This window comes from Saccopteryx bilineata, chromosome 11 (assembly GCF_036850765.1).
Source record: "Saccopteryx bilineata isolate mSacBil1 chromosome 11, mSacBil1_pri_phased_curated, whole genome shotgun sequence".
Classification (NCBI taxonomy): Eukaryota; Metazoa; Chordata; class Mammalia; order Chiroptera; family Emballonuridae; genus Saccopteryx; species Saccopteryx bilineata.
Genome location: NC_089500.1, coordinates 7,878,604 through 7,886,211, shown reverse-complemented (window position 1 = coordinate 7,886,211; position 7,608 = coordinate 7,878,604).

The window sequence follows — 7,608 nt, the reverse complement described above, 5'->3', positions numbered from 1 at the left end:
TTAGGCTTCACTCTTCAGATTACAGTCTATGGGTTTAAACCAGTGGTTCTCAAAGTGTGTGCCAGAGCACACTGGTATACCCTAGAAGATTTCCAGGTGTGCTCCATGGTATTCCAGAGAAATATGTGCCTTTTGGGGACCAAAAAAACAACAGGTTTTTGGAGTTTAGATTTTTGGGGGACAGAGGTGTGAGGAATTGCCTGCAAACTGACAGTCTGCCCAACCCCCTACCTCACTTGTCTGATTAGGGTGGGAAAGAGTGTTAAGCTGTGGTGCTGGATTGTTTACACTACCCTCCATGTTCCCCAAAAAGACTGGAGGCAAGTTTCTTCTATCCTTTGTTTGGTGTCAAGTTAAGATGATATGTATGGTGGGGTGCCAGGGTCCAGCCCCAGGGGGAATCCAGGGGTCCCACAGGAAGAGACAATGTTGGCGCAAATCGAGTGAGAGAGCTGAATTCTTTTTTCTTTAGCATTTACTGCCAGGCATCTCTGCCAATGGCTAGTCTAGCTTTATTTTTATACACACACACTAAGTTACAATCACATGGTATTCAGAATACATTGATTAATAATTGTTTTTGTTTCACTATGGTTACATATTTCTAGGTAACAGTTAATTCATTTCTATACGCTATAAATCAGGTGGTAAGTCATTCCGAGTATAGTTATACAATAACTTGAACAGCAATAACAATATTGGTACAAACTTCTAAAAGGTCAGTACTGATTAATAACTCTACCTTACCTAATGTCCTACTGTCTAGTAAAATTTTATTTATCTACTAATTATACACTAGTTAAGTTCTAACTTATTTTTCTCAGAGTGTTCCACCACCTGCAGGTCAGGTATGCAAGAAGAAAGGAAAGCTTCTCTACCACATGAAAAGGCTAGGGAGGTAAAGTAATGCATTAAGTGAAGGCTGAAAGGTGCTTCTGTGTATAGTTACTGTTTCCTACTTATTCATAAGTCACAATCTATTTTTTTAACATGATTAATAAGAAAGAATTCTCCTACAAACTTAACCCTTTTCAAGGGATATCATAGCCAGCCTCTTATGTCTATGAGCCCAGGGAAAGGGCTTACAGGCTTTTCTGTGGAACTCACATTCTCTGTCTCATTTCCAAAGGAATTACTACAAATCTTCAGGGAAAGCACGGTGCTATTATCCCTGTGCCATCAATGATAGCACACACACCCAGAAAAGGGGGGATAAAAGGCCAAATTAATTCAAAAAGTTAAAGGGGGAAGTATCATTGCGCCTTTTCTCTGCTGTGACTTTGTCAACCAGCAGCTGTTGATTGGCTTCTGACAGTGGGGATTTTGGATTGATGATTAAACATAAGGAATTGTCTCTTGAAGCCTTTTGGATTTCTATAAAAGAAGAATATGTGGCAATATCTAAAAAAGCTTTGAACATTTTACTATAATTTTCAACATCCTATTTATGTGAATTAGGATTTTCTACCCTCAATACAATTAAGAGTAAAAAGAGAGGAATTCTTCAATGCATTGATGAGGAAATGAGAGTTTGTCTTTCAAAAATATGCCCAAACATTGAAGAAATCACTAGGACACATCATGCTCATGTTTCTCATGAACACAAGAATAAAAAAACTTAACACATTTGTGCCGGGACCTGCTGAATTGACTAAATCTTACTAAGAATGTATCTATATATATAGAAAGATAACTTTTTTGTTGTTTTTTAATTTTTTAACCCCTCTTTTTTACAAATTCTAAAAAGTATAACTCCAAAAATGTAACATGAAAATGTTTTTTAATGTCAGAATAAATTTAATTTTATTATATTTTGTTTAATTACCATAAAAACACACTTGGACTTTATATTTTTTTCTTTAATATATGACTTAGTTATTATAACATTTCTCAGAAACTTGTACATAGTGTGCCTACAATGATTGTAGAATTTTAAATGCGTCCCGACTTCAAAAAGTTTGAGAACCACTGGTTTAGACAAATGTAGAATGACCTATGTGCCAATGTAGTACCACACAGAGTCCGTTCAATAAGCCCAAACGCTCTGTGTTCCACCTATTAATCCCTCCCTCCATCTTAACCCCTGGCAACCAATGACCTTTTGACTCTCTTCATGGTTTTACTTTTTCCAGAATGCTGTAAGGTGGAAATCATAAGTGTACAATCTTCTCCTAATGGCTTCTTTGACTTGACAATGTGGATTTAATATTCCTCCTGTCTTTTCATAGCTCAATAGAGCATTTATTTTTTATTCCTGAATAATAGTTCATTGTCTGGAGACACCACAGTTTATCTGTACACCTGTTGGGGGACATCTTGGTTGCTTCCAAGTTTTAGCAACTATGAATAGAACTGTACAGGTTACTGAGTGGACACAATCTTTTACTATTTAATTTTAATGATTTTGTAATATCTGTTTTTTAAAGCGTTTTCATTCGTACCCTTCAATAGCATTTTAACATCTTAATTTAGAAGCTTTTTTTTTTTAAATTCATCTTAGCTTTGCCTGACATGTGGTTGCATGGTGGATGAGGTATCGGCCTGGAATGCTGAAGTCGCAGGTTTGAAGCCCCGGGCTTACCCGGCAAGGTACATACAAGAAGCAATGAGTTTATGCTCCCCCCTCTCCCTCTGCACCTTTCTCTCCTCTGTCTAAAATCTATAAATAACATCTTTTATAAAATGAAACTGGTTTAAACAAATAGTAATGGCTTGTGATTTTCAGACACAGATCATTAGTTATATTTTGTAAATCCTTGTTATCAAGAATAAGAAAGCCTGGCAACAGTAATTGCCTAAGCAAACGTAACTGGCCCATTGGAGGCGTGTAATTGCAAGGCTGAGGCCAAAGGACGCTCAGGGACTGGGGTGGGCGGTGTCAGGTCCAGACTGTCTATTGTGCAGAAATGGAGAGCTTAAATGTTTTCATCTTGCCTGACCACGTGGTGGCGCAATGGATAGAGCATCAGACTGGGATGCGGAGGGACCCAGATTCAAGACCCCGAGGTCACCAGCTTAAGTGCAGGTTCATCTGGTTTGAGCAAAGTTCACCAGCTTGGACCCAAGGTCGCTGGCTCAAGCAAGGAGTTACTCAGTCTGCTGAAGGCCCGCAATCAAGGCACATATAAGAAGGCAATCAATGAACAACTAAGGTGTCGCAACAAAAAACTGATGATTGATGCTTCTCATCTCTCCGTTCCTGTCTGTCTGTCCCTATCTATCCCTCTCTCTGACTCTTTGTCCCTGTAAAAAAAAAATGTTTCCATCTCACAGTGCATGTGGAATGGCTGTGCTAAAATATAAATTATACATTCATAATCTTATTTCATCCTTACAACAGTTCTTCCAGGTAGTTGCTGGCCCCCTTTACATTTGTGTAAACATAAGACAAATACCAAAGCAGTTTCCGAATGGTTAGAGGGATTTTTTTATGTCAAAACCCATGTTGTACTCACTGTAACACACTCCCTCTGTACTGAAGAAAACTTAACAATTATTAAAAGAAATAGTTCTTTAAAATATATGGCCATCAATTTAGTTTAGTAATGCTATGGTAGCTACCACATGCAGAGCAACGAAACCAGGGGTGTATGCAGTCAGACCAACTGCCTTCCTTCCTTCACTGACCCCCCTCTTACTGGCCTTCCCAAAGAAATTTCTGAACATCCACTACCTTCCAGGCAACTGTCTTAGTACTGGATGCACATTCATGAATACCATTCAAAGGGAACTCATGTTCTAGTAAAGGCATACGGCAAGTAGACAAGATAAATGTGTATGCAAAATAGCTGAGCAGAAAACAAAGCAGATGAGAGGCCTAGTGAGTACTGTCGTGGAGTAGGAAGCAGAGAATTTTATACAGATGTGTCAGGAGAGGTCCAATGGACAAGGAGACAGTGGGTGAGAACATCTCCTCACCCACTGAGTGAGATGAGGGAGTGCACTCTGAAGTTATCTACCAAAGAACAGCTCAGATTGCAGGAAACTCTTACCCTGAAACGATTAAGAAGCATCAAGGAATCCATCTTGACTGATTGTAGAGAGGAGAAGGAAGAAGACGAGGGTGTGGTGTGTGTGTGTGTGTGTGTGTGTTCACTGTGCATACTGCGGAAGAGTTTATAAGCCCTTGCTGGCAATTTTAGGTTAGCTGGCTTTTAAATGGAGCAAGATGGAAAGGCATTGGAAAGTTTTAAACAGAGAAGATGTGATCTAACTTCAATTTAAAGGGCCAATGTAGTTTGTGTCTTGAGATAAGAATGTTACGGGCTACGTTGGAAAAAGGTGTAAAGCATGTTGATTTTGGCAACCTTATGCAGCAGGTATTGGTCAGGCAACTTGGGCTGCAAGGAGACCGGGACTGTAATCATGCTCAAGCGGAGTGTCGCGGATGTAAAAGAAGAGTGAGGAAGGGCTGTAACCAGTCTGGGGATGTTCGTGGTGGAAGTTCACGGTTGTCTCCTTAGGTCTCTAGAAGTGATGTGGCTACTCTCTCTGTCTGTTTCTGCTCCTCTTAGCACCAAATCATGTCATTTTCCTCTTCTTTCTGACTTTGGCTTTTCTCTCCCTCAGCTATATTGCTTGCTTATTCATGACTAAATAAGAGCCAACAAGTCCTTACTCACAGATTTGAAGCTTCTACTAGTAAATGCTTAGTCTCTTCATATTATAATCCTATATATCAATAAATGAACAACAACAAACCCAAGTAAACAACCTAACATTATATCTTACAGAACTAGGAAAAGAACAAAAGCAGCCAGAAGTCAGCAGAAGAAAAGAAATAATAATTAGAGCAGAAGTAAGTAAACTAGAAAACTAAAAGAATATACAAAAACAAACAAACAAACAAAAACCTAATGCAACAAAGAGCTGGTTCTTTGAACAGATTAATAAAATTAACAGAACTATGGCAAGACTTCCTAAAGAAAAAATGACAAAAGACTCAAATAAACCAAATCAGAAATGAAAGAGAAGAAGTTACTGTAGACAACAAAGGAATACAAGGATCATACAGGAACACTGTGAAAGACTATATGTCACCATATTCAATAACCTAGAAGAAATGGATAAGTTTCTAGAAATAGATAAACTTCCTAGACTGAATCACAAAGAACTGGAAAATGTGAGTAGACCAATCAATGATGAAGAAATTGAAACCACCATCAAAAATCTCCCAAAAAAGTAAAAAGCCTAGGACCAGATTGATTCACTAGTGAATTCAACCAAACATTCAAAAATATTTAATACCTATCCTTCTTACACTATTTTTTAAAAAATTGAAGCAGCAATATTTTTCTTTTATAACTTCTAAGGGGTAAGAGTATGCTGTGTACATCTTACACTTCTTATCTTTATATTTGCCCCTCTAGTCTAGTTTTTGAAGGCAAAGGCAATCAATGCAAACAGTGGCACTTCTCCAGGGCATCCCTGCCAGCCCACAGGAAGGGTGCTGTGGCCGTACTAAGCAATACAGAGTTTTCAGGCACCATGATGTGTGTTGGCTATTATTATTTCCATCCTCATCCTAGGCACAAAGAAACTAAAACTCAGAGAATGTCAAGCCATCAAATTTCTGTCAATCTGATGCCAAAAATGATAAAGTTTCCAGTCTATCGTGTGTCTGATGTTGAGGAATACCAGCACAGCCTTGACTTATTCAAAGAATGTTGACTATTGAGTGTGACTCTGTGTGATGCCCTGTGCTACAAGTAGAGAAAAACAAGTCAAAGAATCCCACTGTCACGGTCTTTCTCTACAAGAATCAAGGCCCTGCATTTTTAGACTCTGATCAGGGCTGTGCTCTGTTTTTCACAGGGTACCACAGGAGCACCGGAGGATGTGGTTTCATCTACCAACGTTTTGCAGATGGAAGTATGGAGGCAGCCAGATAATTAGCAAAAGAGACGGTGCTCATGTTAAGCTCCATCACCAAGCAGGTGTACCTACATCAAGAAAGATAAGCCTAGCCTGACCAGGAGGTGGGACAGTGGATAGAGTGTCGGACTGGGATGCGGAAGGACCCAGGTTCGAGACCCCGAGGTCACCAGCTTGAGTGCGGGTTCATCTGGTTTGAGCAAAAGCTCACCAGCTTGGACCCAAGGTCGCTGGCTTGACCAAGGGGTTACTCAGTGTGCTGAAGGCCCGCGGTCAAGGCACATATGAGAAAGTAATCAATGAACAACTAAGGTGTCGCAATGTGCAACGGAAAACTAATGATTGATGCTTCTCATCTCTCTGTTCCTGTCTGTCTGTCCCTGACTATCCCTCTCTTTGTCTCCGTTAAAAAAAAAGAAAGAGCCTGACCTGTGGTGGCGCAGTGGATAAAGCGTTGACCTGGAAATGCTGAGGTTGCCGGTTCAAAACCCTGGGCTTGCCTGGTCAAGGCACATATGGGAGTTGATGCTTCCAGCTCCTCCCCCCTTCTCTTTCTCTGTCTCTCTCTCTCTCTCTGTCTCTCCCTCTCCTCTCTAAAATGAATAAATAAATAAAAAATAAAATAAAATAAAAAAGAAAAATAAAAAATAAATTAAAAAAAAGAAAGAAAAAGAAAGAAAGATAAGCCTATGTGCAATATCATTAAGAATGCCATCGTAACAGAATGTCGAAGAAAACTGGTATACTTGGACTTTAAGGTGGATGTTGAGAAATGTTAGGAGTTAAGCATGAAAATATAAGCAGAACAAACACACACAGGTGTTCGATTTAGTTCTGAATATATTAACGTCTTTTGAACAAGGAGATGTGGTTTAAATCTGAATTGTAGAAAAGTGATTTTGGCAATGGTAAGAGGGAAGGATATTTAACAATGAAGGTAGGATATCCGATTGTGAATCTGTTTTGGTAATTCCCACACAATGGGTAAAACATAAAGGCATAAACTAAGAGGTGAAAATAATTTTGTCAAGATATTTATTATTTAGACCCTTTAAGTAGGGGCAGGGGGTGGCTAAGTGAGGGGGTGGAGGGATTGAGAAAAAATGTACACACATTGACAAGAGTATAGGGATTGCTGGTGGGGGTGGGGGGAGGTGGAGGAGAGTATCACAGGATAAATGGTGACAGACTGAGACTTGACTTGAGGACACACAGTACAGCGTTCAGAGACATAGTGTAGAAACGGGCACTGAAACTTGCATATAATTTACTAACCAGTGCTACCACCAAGAATTTGATTTAAAAGAAAAAGATTTGCTAATTGTAGGTAAATATTTTGGGGAAGTAGAATGTGTTTTTTACAGGTTTCTAGGTTGGCCACTTGTGAGAAGAGTGACCAAAGGAGAAGGAATGAAGTAGGACAGTTTGGGATAGTATGTTTTGGGAATGAAGAGAGAAGAACATAAAATTAAAAAAAAAGGGAAAGGTGTTTTAGGAAAGTGGTGTCATTGAGCTTATCATCATTATGGGACTGATCGAAAATAGAACACCATTGAATTCTCCAATCTTGGAACATGATACAGTCTCCATTCATAGTTCTTTATAATGTATAACAGCAATGTTTTTTAATTTGGTCTTGACTACACTTCGACTAAATAGTTCTTAAATAACATCTTGGACTCTTGCTAAATTCACTTATTAAGCGTAGTAGCCTTTTTGGTAGATTTCTTAAAA